This window comes from Scyliorhinus canicula, chromosome 5, assembly GCF_902713615.1.
Source record: "Scyliorhinus canicula chromosome 5, sScyCan1.1, whole genome shotgun sequence".
Lineage (NCBI taxonomy): Eukaryota > Metazoa > Chordata > Chondrichthyes > Carcharhiniformes > Scyliorhinidae > Scyliorhinus > Scyliorhinus canicula.
This window is the reverse complement of record NC_052150.1, coordinates 53,144,060-53,162,998: the sequence shown is the minus strand read 5'-3', so window position 1 is coordinate 53,162,998 and position 18,939 is coordinate 53,144,060. Positions and strand designations below refer to the sequence as shown.

Here is an 18,939-nt window from a genome sequence, read left to right as displayed (position 1 = left end):
TACGAGTATGGGGAGAAGGCAAGTCGGATCCTGGCATATCAACTGAGGAAATGGGAGGCATAAAGAGGGATTGTCCAGGTTAGGGTGCGGGAAGGGGTCTGGCATCGGCTCAGGAGAAGGTGAATGCGGCATTCAGAGGAGTTATACATGTCCGACTGCCTCGGGATGAGATGGCTATGGTGGAATTTGTGGGGAAGCTGGAGTATCGCAAGGTGGGGGAAAGGTTGTTGGAGGGGATCAAGGAAGCGCTGAAGTTAATGCGGTCGAGGAAGGCACAGGGGGCCGATGGGTTCCCGGTGTAATTTTACAAAAAATTCATAGATCAGCTGGGGCCCTCTATTGTTGGGGATATTCAGGGATTCCTTTGAGAGAGGTGCTTTGCCACTGTCGCTAGGGCAGGCATCGATTTCTCTGCTCCTGAAGAGAAGGATCCGGAAGCGTCAGTGGGAAACATTATGGGGATCTCATTCTTGGCTCACAGTTAACCTAACCATCCTTGAATTGCAATCTATTGTATATATTTATTAGTAGGTCGATGAATTAACACACAATTAGAATCATTACAATAGGTTGCATTTATATAACATGCTTAATGTAGAAACATTTCCTGAAGCTCTTCACAAATGTACAAGGTAAAATGAGGAAAAAAGTGAGGTTTTATCCATTTTTTAAATGTGGTTTTTCTTTCACGCATTATTACTCCATCTTCTTTTTCTTTTATTGAGATAAATTTAGAGTACCCAATCATTTTTTTTCCAATTAAGGGGCATTTATCCTAGCCTGCACATCTTTTGGGTTGTGGGGGTGAGAGCCATGCAGACACAGGGAGAACGGACAAACTCCACACAGGCAGTGACCCGGGGCCTAGGATCTTCTTTTTCAAACTGTTCCTGTTTGCACGTTGTTTAATTTAGAAATTTGCTTTCTTAACCAATGGATTAGGTAGTCTTTGTCCAAACAAATTTGGAAGGTCTGTGCGGACTTTATGATATATTGGAATGGGGAACATCACATGATTCAAACTTCAGAAAAGAAAATCCTTTGTAGGAGCCACTTGCTCATTGTTTAGTTCTTGAGATGGGCCTATTCTGAAGAATGTGGATAATAACTCACAGCAGAGATCTGAAGGAGAACTTTATGATGATATTTCTAAATGAAGAATTACAACGTGGATGGGAGGACCAACTATTTATTAAAAATTGTAACTGGAAATTGGGAAAAGTTTTATATTTCATTCTTAGAGGTTAGTGACAGAGTCATCAGGACACAGTGCCATGGGCGGTATTGTATGGTTAGCACTTTTGCTTCACAGCGCCAGGGTCCCAGGTTCAATTCCTGGCTTGGGTCACTGTCTGTGCGGAGTCTGCATGTTCTCCCTGTGTATGCGTAGGTTTCTTCCGGGTGCTCCGGTTTCCTCCCACAAATCCCGAAAGATGTGCTTATAAGGTAATTGAACATTCTGAATTCTCCCTCAGTTACCCCAAACAGGCTCCAGAACGTGGCGATTTGGGGCTTTTCACAGTAACTTCATTGCAGTGTTAATATGAGCCTACTTGTAGCAATAAAGATTATTATAACAATTATTAATATCCAGAAGCATAACCTTCATACTTTAACTGAACAATACTGTTTAGGCTGTCCTCCATACATAACATAGAGTTTGGTGCATCAGTTATGGAAGATAATCTTTAAATCACTCCTCTTCCATAAATCACACCTCTTCCATGTGCACTACAGTGGGTTAGTGAGTAGAGCCCAAAGATAAATGAGGAAGAAAATTAAGTTACCTAGTACAGCCTGACATTCCACCTATTTTGATGATAATCCTGAATTTAGCTAATTCCTGCTGCACTACCACACTTTCAAATTTAAAATGGGCATTGTGATGAATATCACACTGACCACAGAGTGAGATCAAATAAAAAAGCTTTTGTAAGAATCAAGGGCGCGATTCTCCGCAAATTCACGGCAGCCTCCGCGCCCCCTCCCGGGACCCGATTCTCCTCCCCGGGCGGGGCTAGCAGCGCAGCCCCGTGAAGCACGGCATCGCGGGCTTAGCGACCGTCACTAAGTCCGCGCACCAAGCGTCACACCGGCTGACGCACACGATGACGTCAGCCGCGCATGCGCGGGTTGGACGGCTCCAACCCGCGCATGCGCGGATGACGTCATCACGCAGATGCGTCAAACCCGCGCATGCGCGGGCCGTCATGCCCCTCAGCCGCCCCGCGGACTGATACTGCGGGGCGGCAGAGGAACAAATAGTGCGCGGGTATCGGACCCGCTGCCCGCGATCGGTGCCCACCGATCGCAGGCCCATGCCACCCTTGGCACGGCCGTGGTGCGGCCGTGCCAATCGGTGCCATGGTTGTCCGGGACGGCACTTTGTGGCCGTTTTTACGAACGGTGAGAGCAGGTGTGATTGCGTTCGTGAAAACGGCCGTAAAGGCCTGGGAACTCGGCCCATCAGCCTGGGGAGAATCACTGTTCGCCGTAAAAAACGGCGAGCAGCGATTCGTGTCGTGGGGCGGCAGTGGGGGGGGGGGGGGGGGGGGGGGGGAGAATAGCGGGAGGATGGGAAAAATGTCGGGAAGGCCCTCCCGCTATTCTCCGACCCGTCGTGGGCAGCGGAGATTCGCGCCCCAAGTGTTAAAACTGGTGCACAGGGAGGCTCATGGCGCAGTGGTTAGCACTGGGACTGTGGCACTGAGGACCCGGGTTCGAATCCCAGCCCTGGGTCACTGTCCATGTGGAGTTTGCACATTCTCCCCATGTCTGCATAGGTTTCACCCCCACAACCCAAAGATGTGCAAGTTAGGTGGATTGGTCACGCTAAATTGCCCCTTAATTGGAAAAAAAATAATTGGGCACACTAAAATTCTTTTAAAAAATAACTGGTGTACAGTGTGTCCAACACAAGTAAAGTAAAACTAATATAATACAAGTGTCCTTCAGAATCCATAATATACATTAAAAGGACACATACCTCAATCTTAGACTAACTAAATTGCCTCAGATAAGCAAAGTAATAGGAAGAGCATAAATTATAAGGACCTTGATCTGACAAATATAAATCCCTTTGAATTAAGGAAAATGCAACTGAAAAAAGAGGCCCATAAGGGACAACAGAATAGAACAGCTTTTCAAGTAACCTCTGTCCGATCATATGTTAAACATTTTTGACATTAAAACCATTATTAAAAGGAAGATCAATAGCCTTCTAAAGAACGATTGTCATTCAAATCAAACAAAACTGCAAAGTAACCAGTTATCTTTGAAATAACATGATATAGATTGCTTACTATAAAGACAAAACACATCAGACTATTATAGAGAAGGGAAGGTAAACATTTAAAAGGGACATATTTGAACGACCCGATACTTCTTTCCTACAGATCTCTTGAGGAGGGGAGAGCGAGGAGTCAAATTTCTGTTCCCTGCCTGTTTCATCGAACAAGACCCTCGAGGCTTTGTGAGTATGTCTCTTACTCTTTTAAAAGTTTTGGAGTAGGGATAACTTCTGGATATCCATGTTTTAATGACAAACTGTTCGAAGACTTAATAATGACAAACAGTTAGCAGACTTAGCTTTTGTAGACTCTGCAACTCTGTTTTATATTTTTAAATGTTTGGAATAAAACATCACTAAAAATTAACTATGTATGTGTTATCTTGAGCAAGTTTAAATTCCTAGACCCTCAGTAGTCTGTTCTAAGCGACAAAGATACACGCTGAACAATTTAGCAACAATTTAGTCTGAGTGACTTTCTTGGGAGTCTCTCACTAGAACGTAACTGAAAAGCTGTTTAACTGGAAGAGTAATCTCCCTCTAGTAAGAGCTGTTCGTATAGAAAGATAACTTTTCCTCTTTCGGTAATTTAGTCAGAAGCAGACGAGTAAGATTAATCATCCAGGTCAGAAATCCTAAATAATTCACAGATAGTGCCCAAACGTAAGGGCAATGAGGTTTATCCTGGTAAAAATATTTGAAGCAATATAAGAGAAAAAACGGTGTGATCCCGAATAGAACACGTTCAAATTGTAAAACATTGTTAGTAATGAAAATGCAGGAAAAATATATAAAATGGCCTGAGAAATACATGAAGACCACATGAATAGGTAGAGACTAATGTGTGCAATATCGTTAAATTAACTTTGGACATTCTCATTTAAAGAAAAAGCAAAATACTGCAGATTCTGTACCTATGAAATAAAAATAAAAAATGCTGGATAAACGCAGCAGGTCTAGCAGCATCTGTGGAGAGAAACAGAGGCCAGGTTCCGGAGTTAACATTTCGGATCTCAGTGATCCTTCTACAGAACTTATGTAGAAAGATCATTTTGATCTGAAATGTTGACTCTTCTCTCTACAGATCCTGTCAGACCTGGTGATCTTATCTAGCATTTTCTATTTTTAATATTGTCCATTTTCATTTTACTATTTGAGGCTGGACCTTCTCCATAAACTCCAATTAAAGAATTCCGTTGACAGTTCTAACAGATAATCATCTACAGTTGTCTTTTGATTTAGCCCGTGCCTGAACAATCACTGGATGTCATTCTCCCATTGGTCTATTAAAGGTTAATTCAGAAAACAACCTGGATTGGACACCAATAAGAGGTTTACAGGGAAATGTGTGAAGATAGTAGAATAGTGCGAATATTTTAAAGTTATTTTGACGAACAGGTGCTCAGCAGAGGTTCTGAAGGAAAATCATCGTTCTGAAGCATGAGCTCTGTTTGTCTCTCTCTACACATCCAGCCAGGTTTGTACAGCCCGCCATGGCCGGAAAATGCGACGAGCCGTTCAATAGTCCACTGATGTGGGCTTGACTAGAAATCTCACTGGCGAGTGGGGCCGGAACATTCCACCCATTGAGTATTTACAGCATTTTTCTGTCATTTCAAGATTTCCAGCATCTGCAGTATTTTACTCTTGCTCAATGGATTCTATATTAATAAGACTGCCTGTTTGAAAGCTTGGTTTTGACATGCAATTTTTCAAGCAATTACTGATGAGCATAATTTGTATTTACTTTGACGTACCCAAACAGACATCTGCAGCTTTAGCACTTAAGTACTGATTAGAAGCAATTTTCATGGAGTAATAAACATGAGGGCTGATTGCCACACAACAAGTTTCAGGGTAGCTCAGGGGCCAAGGGAAATGATGCACAGGCTCTCAGACGTGGCACTGGAAGTCACCGGAGGAGATTTAGAGAAGGAAGGAGGTCTTGCACCGACAGGAAGGAGTCTGCCTAATTTCTCCCTTTCCTTTTCTCTTGCAGCAACTATTGCTGCTCTGGGTTGGCCTCCAAGCCTTCCTCCCATTCCTCCTCCAGACCAAAGGGACCCCTGGCTATGGCCAAGCATTCCCTTTCTCCTGGTGATTCATAGAATGTGTCTAATAAAGGTGAAGTAACACAGTACTCATTTTAGGTGAAGTTGTCAGGGAATTTTCAAAACAACTGTTGAGCAGGTGTTGGTAAAGTCTTGATACACAGATCCAGAAAGTCTTTGAATATGTTCCAAAAGTCCCCTTCAAACCTTCAGTTGCAAGTGAATAATGAAAGCTGAACATAGTTTTTAATAGAGCCCAAATTTCTCAGAAATTACTTGTTTTCCCCCTTTCGCTGATCACCATTAGGAGAGAGTATTAGTTCAAGCGTTAGCCACCAATGGGCCTTATAGCTGCTTGAGGCAGGAAATCCCTTAGTACCCCCACGATCTCTGTTCCAAGCGTCCAGTTCAACTCATTTACCAAGATGTGCACTAAATCGATGTTGCCCCTCAATGGCCCTTTTCGGTCACATCAGAGGCATTTTAGCACAAAAAGCATTCTATGAAAATCACCTCCTTTTGAATCATAGAATTTACGGTGCAGGAGGCCATTCGGCCCATCGAGTCTGCACCAGCCCTTGGAAAGAGCCCACACCTCCACCCTAGCCACATAACCCAGTCTAACCTTTTTGACAATAAGGGGCAATTTAGCATGGCCAATCCACCTAACCTGCACATCTTTGGACTGTGAGAGGAAACCGGAGCACCCGGAGGAAAACCACTCAGACACAGGGAGAACGTGCAGACTCCGCACAGACAGTCACCCGAGGCTTGACTTGTACCCGGGCCTCGGAGCTGTGAGCAGAAGTGCTAACCACTGTGCCACTGTGCCACCCTAATTAAAAATAAGCAATCAAATCTAAAAATCAGAGTTCGGTTGAGAACAAGTATTGTGAAGGCTTTGTAAGACTTGATTAATCTTATCTTCTCCTGAGATCCCCAGCACCTAAATTGTCAATCTTCAGCCAAGTCAATTCACTCCACATAACATCAAGAAATGGCTGAATGGACTGGATATATTTTATTAACTTACTGGAAGTGAACGTCGCTGAAATATCTGAACACAATGCATTTAAAAAGAATGGACTTGCTTTTTAAAGAAAATAATTTTTACAAGATGTGGACTCCGCTGGTTAGGCCTGCATTTGTTGTCCATCCCGAATTGCCCTTGAGACGTTGCTGGCAAGCTGCTTCTTGAACCACTGCAGTCCCTGTGGTGTAGGTGCACCCACAGTGATGTTAGGGAGGGAGTTTCAGGATTTTGACCCAGCAACAGTGAAGGAACAGTGATATATTTGCAAGTCAAGGTGGTGTGTGGCTTGGAGAGGAACCTCCAGGTGGCGGGGTTCCATTGTGTCTGTTGCTCTTGTCCTTCTGAATTATAGTAGTCGTGGGTTTAGAAGATGCTCTAAGGAGCCGTGATGAGTTCTTGCAGGACATCTTGTAGATGGCAAACATTGCCGGGGAGGAGGTGGAGTAGTATTGTCGCTGGACTGGTAATCCAGAGACCCAGAGTCAGGCTCTGGGGACCCAAGCTCAAATCCTGCCATGGCAGATGGTGAAATTTAAATTTAGTAAAAATCTGGAGTTAAAAGCCTAATGATGACCATGAAATGACTGTTAATTATTGTAAAAACCCATCTGGTTCACTATATCATTTCTAAATCTCCTATTACGTTGTTTTCCTAGGTATTAATCATTCAAGTCCCCAAACGTCAATAAAACGATGCCTTTTAAGTGAAAAATATTTGTGCCAGTCGGCATTTAATTTTGAACGATATCTGTGGTCTTTTGTATCATTAGCCTTCAGCATAGCTAGAATTTCATTATGCAACAATTTACTTATTTAATTCAAACCTATTAAAAACATCTAGTTATCAATGAATGGGGCTTGGCACATGTATGCCATTCATGCTTCAAGCTCTTCTAGTCAACTTGACCTAGTCCAGATCTCAAAGAACAATTAGTCTGCTAAATTAATGCTTCACATAATACCTCAAAAAAATTTCTACAGCATTTAATGTTGAATGTTAGAAGGTCCAACAACCTGATCAATCTTCAATGCCTCAAACCAAGCTAAGGTCGTTTATGCATTTACATTTAAGGAGTCTGTAGTAATCCACGGGAGGCAGGAGTTCCGTCACCACACCAATATTTATTTACAATAATGATATTACAGGAGCAGCTACAAACAGTGCTGCTAGCAGTCCAGTCTACTTAAGACTGCTCACAAAGCCTACACAGGTGATTATATGGGCCCCCTCAATGAGCTATCATTGAGGGAGCTCATACTCCAATTGGCCAACCAATAAAGCCAATTGGAGTTCATTACAGAGTCGATAATATGCTAAATGTACTCCATGCTGTGGTATGAAGAGACAAAAGTCCTGTTCCCTTTTCACCAACACACCTTTATTTCTCCCAACAGACTCTGCACAAAACTCTACACATCACCTGATCCAGAGGCCACCTGAAGTCCCTTTGCATATCAGTGTCAATCATTAAACACTTAACATAAATGAGACAATCATTGAACACTTAACATAAATGAGACAACTAATTGCAATGTCTCGTAACCCATTACTTAACAGTCTCCCCTTCCTTGGAGAAAAAAAAACAATTAGGTGAAAACAAAATTTCAAGAAACTATAATTTCAAGAAACTAAAACACACACGTGATACCCCCCTTCTTTTTTTTCTGAGTAGAAGAAAAACAACATTCACAGAAACAGGCGCCCTTCATTCACAATATCCAAAAGTCTCTGTCAACTAGACCCTCTTTTCGTAAAACAGTCTGATAGTTGATAGCTACTGTCAATCCATTTATTTTTTGTTATTTCTCCTCTGTCCAACATCTGCTTCAAACTTGTGATGTCTATCCGTAACCTCTTTTCATTGACTCTTTTTGTAGAGGGCACATTTTCCCACAGGGATTTATTGTCAATGTGACAGTCAATAGGTATATTACCAAATCCCCTAATCCCAAAATTTCTGTCAATATCTGACTTATATAAAAGGCCATATCCACCGCTTCCACTAAACTTAACGTCTCAGCAGCCAAAGTGCTTTTGACCACTCTCCTTATTTTCTTTGTTTCCCACACAAGAGGGCAACATTTACCATTGTTCCCCAAAAGGAAAATTATAAAACTTCCTGCGCTTGAAACTCCATCACATAAATTTTCATAGGACGCATCACTATAAACTATGAGTTTCAAATGCCTAAGATCACTTATAACCGGGAACTTCAAAACACACTCCTGCATTTTTAGTTTGCCCAACGCCCTTACTATGTCTTCCACTTTGGGATCATTCATTTTTGTACTCAACTCTAAGACATCAAAACTCACATCCGGTCTAGTCTGCCTACCTAACCAGTTCAGTTGCCCAATTAAACTGCGCAGTTGCTCTTTTTCTATCATCAACACCATTGCGTCTTTTTATGAAACCCGGCCACGACTAATTGCTATTGGGCTGATGCTTTCCAAATAAGATTGCTGACGTAAAGTTACCCCTAACTTAGTCTGTCCAATTTCCAGTCCAATATATTTAAATGCACCGGAAGCCTGACTTCCAACCCTGAATTCTTTCCTCAAACCAGAGATTACAATAGCTTCAAAATCACTAGTCCCACCCCACAAAAAATCATCGACATGCATCATAAAGATGCCAGTAAGATTTCCTTTATAGTGCCAGTAAAACATTGCAGGATCTGCTTTCAACTGGCAACAGCCTAACTTTAACAAGACTGACCTTACCGAAAAGTACCATACTCTAGATGCATCATTTAATGCTGGGGCAGCAGGGTAGCATGGTGGTTAGCATAAATGCTTCACAGCTCCAGGGTCCCAGGTTCAATTCCCGGCTGGGTCACTGTCTGTGTGGAGTCTGCACGTCCTCCCCCTGTGTGCGTGGGTTTCCTCCGGGTGCTCCGGTTTCCTCCCACAGTCCAAAGATGTGCGGGTTAGGTGGATTGGCCATGCTAAATTGCCCGTAGTGTCCTAATAAAAGTAAGGGGGGGGGGGGTTTGTTGGGTTACGGGTGGATACGTGGGTTTGAGTAGGGTGATCATGGCTCGGCACAACATTGAGGGCAGAAGGGCCTGTTCTGTGCTGTACTGTTCTATAAAATTCATATACACATTTGTTCAACTTCCAGAGTACCCCTTCTGTGTTAGCTGCTTCTGTAGGAGGACGGAGAAAAATGTCTCTCTGGAGCTGATGCCTCTGCAAAAAGGCAGCTTTTATATCTATAGATTTGTATTCCCATGCCTTTGTGGCTAATAGAGCCAAGAAGATCTTTAAAATAACCTTTCCCTCTGTAGGTGAATCTATCCTTACGTCATGATCTTCTAAGCTTTCTTCAAATCCCCTTGCCACAAGCCTGGCCTTTGCCTTATAAGTTCCATCTGGAAGAACCTGTTCTGTACTTCCTGCAAACTTCACAGCGATCACTAACCTGTTCTATCAGTTTAGTATAGTCGTCATCCCTTACCCCTGCATCCTTTAATAATTTTTTCAGCCTCCGAGGAGACGGATGTGCAAATTGCCTATGCAGTTTTACTACAACAAGCTTTTTATCAGCTAAAGTCCCATTTTCAACTGCCATTAACACACCCTTAACCACTCTGCTTGAAATATTATTTGTCAGTAATGGAATACAATAGTGTCCCGACTGTGTAAATTGTAAGTCCACCATCTTTCCAAAAACTGTTGCCTTATCCTGTTCCATATCCAGCTTCATGTGTGCTTTCTTCATCGACAGTCTGCTCAGAAGCAAAGGTATCTCACTTTATACAACATCCGTGCTAATGAAATGATTCACTCCAGCAATATTGCAAGGGATCACCACTCTTTTCAGCGACTTCAGAGTATTATCATCCCCAAACCTGAAACTTGTGGAACTTTCAAATTCCTTAACCTTATTACGATTTACAGCATCCAAGGAGTCCAGATAACATTTTAACCAGTCAATCCCACACACAGTAGATGTGCAGCCACTGTCCAATACAGCACAGTTGAAGGATTCTGCAACCAACACCCTCATTACTGGCGTAAAACAGCTTGTTAATAGGACAATGCCTTCTTTCTGGTCACTATCTTTTTCCTCTTCTGACTCTTCTGTGTCATGTGTCGCTTCAAATACTCTATCATAATGAGTTGGACAGTTGAAAGCATAATGGTATTGAGAGTCACATCGAAAACATCGATTTATCATGCCCTGTACATTTCTGGGGTTCATCCTCCTATTGTAGGTTCTAACTGGGCTTCTGTCTTCATAATTTCCTTGTCTCGGTCTCCTTTTATAGCCTTGAGGCCTGTTCGTAGCCATACGATTTCGCCATCCTGTTAGTAATGTATCTTCCATATTCTGTCGTATTGCAGGCTGACCTATTTGGGTCATCAGAGCCATTGGAATCGAATGTTTCCCCAGAATTTTTTTTAAAGCTGTTGTCATGTGTTCGAATAAGGTATAGTTATCCGTAAACTGAACTCCTGTCAAAACCAGGAGCCTATCCATGTTGCTCACTCTAGCACAGTCAAGTAATTTAAAGGCCAACACAGACTGTGGAAATTCCAGCCTCTGTTTCTACAGCCTTTTATATAGTCTGCCAAATTCTATGATATAGTCTTCCATGGATAAATCCTCCATTTTCCGGAACATATCAAAATCCGACCATGCTTCATACGCACTTAACAAGTCATCTTTCTTATAAATCTTATCCATATAAAGTAATAAAGTCGCCAGAACTTCTTCTGAGTCTAACTCTTCCAATTCCAGCTCAGAAAGCACTTTGTTGCGGATTTTACTGCCATATGGTAAAGAAAGAGCCAATGCCATATCTTGTTTTCTCTTTCCTAAAGCAGTCACCTTAGTCCACATAACTACGGCACTTCTCCATTGGTTGTGTGATTCCCTTTCAGGAAATAAGGGAGGATAGTCATATCCTGCCATCATCATCCTGGGTTCAGCCATATATCCCCTTTTTTCTTTTTCACTCACTACTTGGTTTGATGTGGAAAAATTGTATCTTTCAATCCTTCACACTTGCACTGCAACCATTCTCTGCTACCAATGCTAAACGTACTCCATGCTGTGGTATGAAGAGACAAAAGTCCTGTTCCCTTTTCACCAAAACACCTTTATTTCTCCCAACAGACTCTGCACAAAACTCTGCACATCACCTGATCCAGAGGCCACTTGAAGCCCCTTTACATATCAGTGTCAATCATTGAACACTTAACATAAATGAGACAATCATTGAACACTTAACATAAATGAGACATTAATTGCAATGTCTCTTAACCCATTACTTTACAAATAGAGGGCAGCACGGTGGCGCAGTGGGTTAGACCTGTAGCCTCACGGCACCGAGGTCCCAGGTTTGATCCCGGCTCTGGGTCATTGTCCGTGTGGAGTTTGCACATTCTCCCCGTGTTTGCGTGGGTTTCAGCCCCACAACTCAAAGATGTGCAGGATAGGTGGATTGGCCACGCTAAATTGCCCCTTAATTGGAAAAAATGAATTGGGTACTCTAAATTTTTTAAAAAAGGAGTCAATAATGAAAACAATTGTACTGACCATTGTATCACCTTCAATAATAAAAATGAATATAAAATATATATTCAGCATTTCAGACATATTCTACTCCTAACCACTGTGCTAAATCTTTCAAAGAACCTTATGTGCTATTTTTTGCATAGAAAAAAACGTTTTTATCGTGGGCGTAATAACTCTAGCTGAGGCCAGGCTATCACAAAACTCGGCTTTATTCCTTAAGCAAAACAAAGCCGCAGCCATGATATTCCATCGAGAACAACGGTCCGGTATTGGATTGTACATTTTAAACCAGTGTGCCCCTATTGGGCGAACGTCTGCACACTCAATACGGGAACTCATACTCCACAAATCCCACGGTGAGATCAATCAATGATCTCCTGTGTCTTTGTGGGTCGAATAACATTCCTCCCCACTCAAGTCCGTTCCATCCCCATGCTCCCGTGGTGGACGTCTCTTCTGCCTCCTTGCGCTTGGCTTTGCGTCCGCGGCAAGCGCAGCCAGATCAGGAGGTGCAGAACAGATAAGTGACCTTCGCTTTCTCAGAGAGCATCTGCCGTTCACCAATGCAGCTTCTTCATCAGCACAGGTCACCTGGGGCAAAACTGATTCCTCAGCCTCCATGTCAGAATCTTAGTGCACTATCAGCCCAGTTTTGACCCCCCCCAACCTTGGGGAAGCCCCCGGGAACAACCCCTCACCCCCTTCCACCTGACACCTGGATAGCCTGACACTGCCACCCTGTCACCCTGGCAGTGCCATTGTCAACCTGACAGTGCTACCCTGGCATCATGGTAATGCCAGGTGCCAGAGGGAGTTCCAGTGTGCCACTCTGCCCCGTCCCTGACCACCCGGGGTCTCGAATGGCCTGGGAGACCCCCCAGGTGCCATTACAACAGGTCCACATTTGTGCAAAACAGTACTAAACGGCGCCCTGGCGAGTTCTCTCAGGCGTGGCCATTAGGTCCCGGGTGGCGGGAGAATCCCACGAATGCATGTTTAAATGACCCGAACGATTCATTTAAATATGCTGATCTGGATCACGCCCACTGAGCACGAAATCCAGATCGTGACATCTCGTGAGACTTTGTTAAATCTGTCGAGAAGTTTCAAGGGACGAGGCTGCTAAATTGCACCCGGATGTTTGGCAGAAGTGGGCTCCCTACTTCTAAGGTGATCCTGATGCTTCCTCAGGTCTTTCCCTTGAACCTTCACTTTCAAGGAGACGGGCCCAGCTGGAGCCATCTCCGAAGTCCCCATGTAGACACGTCACTAGTCTTGATCACTCTCTCGGGTCTCATGACATCATGATTTCCTTTTTGATTCTCCTGTTTGGACACCAACCTCCCTGTCAAATCTGGAAACAGCAGGCTCAACCTGGTGTGAAATCATTGTCCCATCAATAGCTCTGCTGGGGCAACTCCTGTTGTGGTATGGGGTGTAGTTCTGTGATCATGGATCCAGCCGGATGCTTCTTTGTTACATTTTTCTGGGTCTACACAGCCCACTCTGCCAGACCGTTGGATGATGAGTGATATGGCACCGTTCTAATGTGTTTGATGCCACTTGATTTCAGAAAAGCTGGCTGTACCATCGTCAGAGACTTAGACTTCCAGTATACCATGAATGCAATGTTCTGTCAGAATTTCACAGTCATGGCGTAATACATTGTAGAGGCTGTACGGCGTACTTCCATCCATTTGGAATGGGCATCTGCTAAGATTAAGAACATAGAACATAAAAACGTACCAGCAACTCCTAGATGGATCCACGCCCTTGGTCTGCCTGGCCACTCCCATTTGTATAGGGAGGCCAAAGGTGCGAGATTCTGGTTCCCTTGGTATAAAGTATATTGTTTTACCAGATCCACAATATCTGTGTTGAGCCCGGACCAACAAATGTAGCTCCTCGTGAGCATCTTCGTTTCGGAAACCTCAGCATGGCCAGCACGGTAGCACAGTGGTTAGCACAGTTGCTTCACAGCTCCAGGGTCCCAGGTTCGATTCTCAGCTTGGGTCACTGTCTGTGCGGAGTCTGCACATTCTCCCCGTATCTGCGTGGGTTTCCTCCGGGTGCTCCGGTTTCCTCCCATAGTCCAAAGATGTGCAGGTTAGGTGGATTGGCCATGATAAATTGCCCTTGGTGTCCGAAAAGGTTAGGTGGGGTTACTGAGTTACGGGGATAGGGTGGAGGTGTGGGCTTAAGTGGGGTGCTCTTTCCAAGGACCGGTGCAGATTCGATGGGCTGAATGGCCTCCTTCTGCACTGTAGATTCTATGATTCCATGATTATGCAATTCCATTAAGATTTGGCGTTGTCCGAGGTGGTGAATGACTACTTGGGTTCCCCATAGGATTATACCATCCTCAACACTCAGTTCTTCCCTCCTGGATAGGTAGGGCTTCATATCATCAGGGGGATGTCCTTGGATCCTGCCATTCTGGATCATGTGTCACAGTTTGGGAAATCTAGGATCCTTTTGTATCCAAGCTTTGATCCATTTTGCCTTTCCGGTGAGGTCTCTAAGAAATTTTTGGTCAGGGGGATCTCTTCTTGTGCCGCCAAAGCTAGGCTTGTGGATAGCGGGAAATGGCTCAGGGCTTCAGCGTTGGTTATTCGCGCTCTGGGACTATGTTCTAGGAGTATTCATAGGCTGCCAGTAACAAGGTCCAATGCTGTATCCAGGCAGAGGCGGTAGGAAGGATTGTCCCATCTTCTTTAAAAAGGCCCAATAAAGTCGCTAGCACAAAATGTTGGCCATAGGCATGTTGGTAGAATTTTCGTACTACCAAGGCCTCCTTCTCAATTCGTGAATAGCACTGCTCTGCATTCGCAAGGGCCCTGGACCGTTCCATGCCATGTTCCCAACAATGCAAGAGTACCGCCCCAACTCCAGAGGGGGAGGCGTCGCATGTCAGTATGAGCTCCTTCTTGGAATTGTAATAGGCTAGTACGTTAGATGATAATAGCTGTCAATTTACTTTCTCAAAGGCCTCATTTGTCGCACCTACCACAACCATTTATGGTGTCTCTTTAACAGTAGATGTAATGGTGACAGCAGAGAGGGTAAGGTTGGGATGAGTCCCAGGAAGGATTTCAGTTCTCTGATATTTCTTGGGATAGGCACTTCTTTAATGGCTTTGACTTTGTCCTCCAAGACGTGTAGGCCTTTCTTGTCCATTCAATATCCAAGATAGGTTACCTTGCTTGCCTGGAATATGCACTTTTCTCTTTTGAAGTGTGCCCCTGCATTTGAAAACCACCGTAAGACCTCTCCCAGGTTTGCTAGAAGCTCCTGCTCTGTAGTCCCTGTAATCAATAAGTCGTCAAGGTACATTGGCACCTTGTGCAATCCTTGGAGTACGTTCTCCAAAATGTGCTAAAATATGGCACTTGCCAATGAGACTCCAAATGGAAGGTGTGTGTATTTATATGGGCCCTTGTGTGTGTTAATCATGACATGTCTATGGGACGGTTCATCTAGCTCGAGCTGGAGGCAGGTATGGCTCATGTCTAGTCTATTGAAGGACTGGCCACCTGCTAGTTTGGCATATAAGTCCTCTACACATGGAATACCAGTCCAGTTCTGAGACCCTGTTGATGGTGAGTTTATAATTCAAGCAAAGGCGGACTGATTTGTCGGGTTTGAAGACGGGAACGACGGGTGTGGCCCAATCTGCAAATTGTTTTCTTGACATCAAAACTCAGTTTCTACTTTCTTGAGCAACGAATATGGGACCAGTCATGCTGTGAAGTACTTTGGCATGGCATCAGGTTTGTTGTAGATGCTGACTCTGGTTCCACTTATTTTTCCAAGGCTTTTTTGCAAGACTTCAGGGTACTTATTGATAATTTTGTACAGCCCTCCAATGCCCAATCTGAAAATTTAGTCAGTCTAGTCTCTGCCCATGAGACTTGGTCGTTGCATAACTATGAGTGGAAAACGGGCTGACTGTTGTCTATAGGTTACCAGGGTTGTTGTGGTTCCCATAATTCGCAAAGGTTCCCCTGTGTACGCAGCTAATCTAACTCTGATATCCTTTAGACTTAAAGCTAGAATGACAATCTGGAGGCAATTCAATTTCTGTTTTCCAATGAGAAGTCTTAAAACACCAGGTTAAAGTCCAACATGTTTGTTTCAAACACTAGCTTTCGGAGCACTGCTCCTTCCTCAGGTGAAATATAAGGAGCAGTGCTCCGGAAGCTCGTGTTTGAAACAAACATGTTGGACTTTAACCTGGTGTTTTCAGACTTCTTCCTGTGCTCACCCCAGTCCAACGCCGGCATCTCCACATCATGATTTCCAATGAAGGAGACAACATCGCCCAGTCCTTCTCCACCTCTAATGGGTGACCGTTCATGAGTAGCCTTATCCTTAATGACCAATCTTGGTTGTGATGATGCAGTTCAACTGCATCGTCTCTTCGTCTGGAGGCTGATATACCTGCATGGTATGAGCCCATGCCAGCCTTAGCTTCTTGCCTGGGTAGTACATGTATTGCCAATTCCGGCAGCTTTTCCTAGGTTGCATCCTTCTACAGCACATACAATAATCCATTAGCTGGCACTTGTATTTGTCCGGTTTCTTTGGTCTACCTGGGGTTGTCACGTGGTTTGCTTGACCGCCAGGGAGCCCTTACGGCATTTTGGCTCGTTAATGGCCGATGTGCTTGAACACATTCATCTGGAGTGTGGGCTTCCCTATGCGATGCCCCTCCCTCAACCTGAAGTGTGGTACTGAAAACAGGCTGAGAAGATACACATAGGCCAGGAACAGAAACTCTCTCATAAGGCCCTGGCTGGAATTGATAGTGGCCATCTGCAAAAGCACTCCAGTGAAGGCGTAAACCTGTTATTGCTATATGGACTTATTGATTACCCACTCCAAGTCTATGAATATGTAACAAACTCCCAGACACAGGTGATCAACTTTGTAGCAGGACGAAGAACAGACAAAAGAAGCCATCGGACCCCATAATGAACTGTTGGCTGATCAGTCTAGGGAGTTCCAGAGGACAGTGGGTCTTGATTTAGCCAGCATCGATAAATAGGAGTATCCTGTCTTTCCCATTAACAGGTTGGGAGTTCCCCAGGCACAACCATCGCAAAAAGAAAGGACCCTGGGTTTCGAACCCAGAGAAGACACCCACATCGAGTGATCGTAGCCTGCCAGCCTCCTTTACTAAATGCGGGTAAATCCCAAAGCTCAGCTGTGAGTCTGAGTTATATTTTCATGAGTGAGAGAATTGTGAATAAAATTGCGTTAAACTGTGAACCTGTTTTGTCCTTTGTTCATCTCACAAATTTTTTTTAAATACAAATTCGGAGTACTCAATTCATTTTTTCCAATTAAGGGGCAATTTAGTGTGGCTAATCCACCTAGCCTCACACCTTTGGGTTGTGGGGGCGAAACTCACAGAGAATGTACAAACTCCACATGGACAATGACCCGGAGTCGGGATTGAATCTGGGGCCTCGGCGCCGTGAGGCAGCAGGGCTAACCCACTGCGCCATCGTGCTGCCCTTGTTCATCTCACAAATAAGGGCACCTGGGTAAAACAAAGAACAAAGAAAAATTACAGCACAGGAACAGGCCCTTCGGCCCTCCAAACCTGCGCCGAACCAGATCCTCTATCTAAAGCTGTCGCCTATTTTCTAAAGATCTGTATCCCTCTGCTTCCTGCCCGTTCATGTATCTGTCTAGATACATCTTAAATGACACTATCGTACCCACCTCTACCACCTCCGCCGACAATACGTTCCAGGCACAGACCACCCTCTGCGTAAAGAACTTTCCACGCGTATCTCCCTTAAACCTTTCCTCTCTCACCTTGAACTCATGACCCCTTGTAATTGAGTCCTCCACTCTGGGAAAAAGCTTCTTGCTATCCACCCTGTCCATACCTTTCATGATTTTGTAGACCTCAATGAGGACCCCCCTCAACCTCCGTCTTTCCAATGAAAATAATTCTGATCTACTCAACCTCTCTTCATAGCTAGCACCCTCCATACCAGGCAACATCCTGGTGAACCTACTCTGCACCTTCTCCAAAACATCCACATCCTTTTGGTAATGTGGCAGCCAGAACTGTACGCAGTATTCCAAATGTGGCCAAACCAAAGTCTTATACAACTGTAACATGACCTTTGTACTCAATACCCCTTCCGATGAAGGAAAGCATGCTGTGTGCCTTCTTGACCACTCTATCGACCTGCGCAGCCACCTTCAGGGTACAATGGACCTGAACACCCAGATCTCTCTGTACATCAATTTTCCCCAGGGCTTTTTTATTTACCGTATAGTTCGCTCTTGAATTGGATCTTCCAAAATGCGTCACCTTGCATTTGCCCAGATTGAACTCCATCTACCATTTCTCTGCCCAACTCTCCAATCTATCAATATTCTACAGTATTCTCTAATGGCCCCCTTCACTATCTGCTACTCCACCAATCTTAGTGTCATCTGCAAACTTGCTAATCAGACTCCATAGTGCCCTCCTTCAGCACAGCTGTGATATCCTCTCTGACCAGTAATGCAACTCTTCCACCCATTTTACCTTCCTCTCTATCCTGCCTGAAGCATCAATATCCTAGGATATTTAGTTGCCAATCATGTCCTTCCCTCAACCAAGTCTCAGTAATAGCAATAACATCATACTCCCAGGTACTAATCCAAGCCCTAAGTCCATCTGCCTTACCTACTACACTTCTTGCATTAAAACAAATGCACCTCAGACCACCAATCCGTTTGCATTCATCATATGCTCCCTGCATATTCTTCCCCTTAGTCACGCTGACTTCATGGTCTAGTTCCTCACGGGCTTTAGTTACTATCTCCTTACTGGCCACTAACCTCCTTATTTGGTTCCCATCCCCCTGCCACATTAGTTTAAACCCTCCCCAACAGCGTTAGCAAAAGCACCCCCAAGGACATTGGTTCCAGTCCGGCCCAGGAATAGACGGTCCAATTTGTATTAGTCCCACCTCCCCCAGAACCGGTCCCAATGTCCCAAAAATCTGAACCCCTCCCTCCTGCACCATCT

General features: G+C 44.3%; 1 protein-coding gene across 2 annotated transcripts in view; it reads left to right on the top strand.

Moving 5' to 3' along the window:
* Positions 1-17,171, top strand: part of LOC119965983 (CD83 antigen-like) — a 42,366-nt gene extending 25,195 nt beyond the window's left edge. For both annotated transcript variants that reach the window (XM_038797057.1, XM_038797056.1), the window contains exons 7-8: positions 3,396-3,472; positions 16,974-17,171. The gene's annotated coding sequence lies outside the window, so the exon portion shown is untranslated. The remainder of the gene's footprint in view (positions 1-3,395; positions 3,473-16,973) is intronic.
* The last annotated feature ends 1,768 nt before the right edge of the window (positions 17,172-18,939 follow it).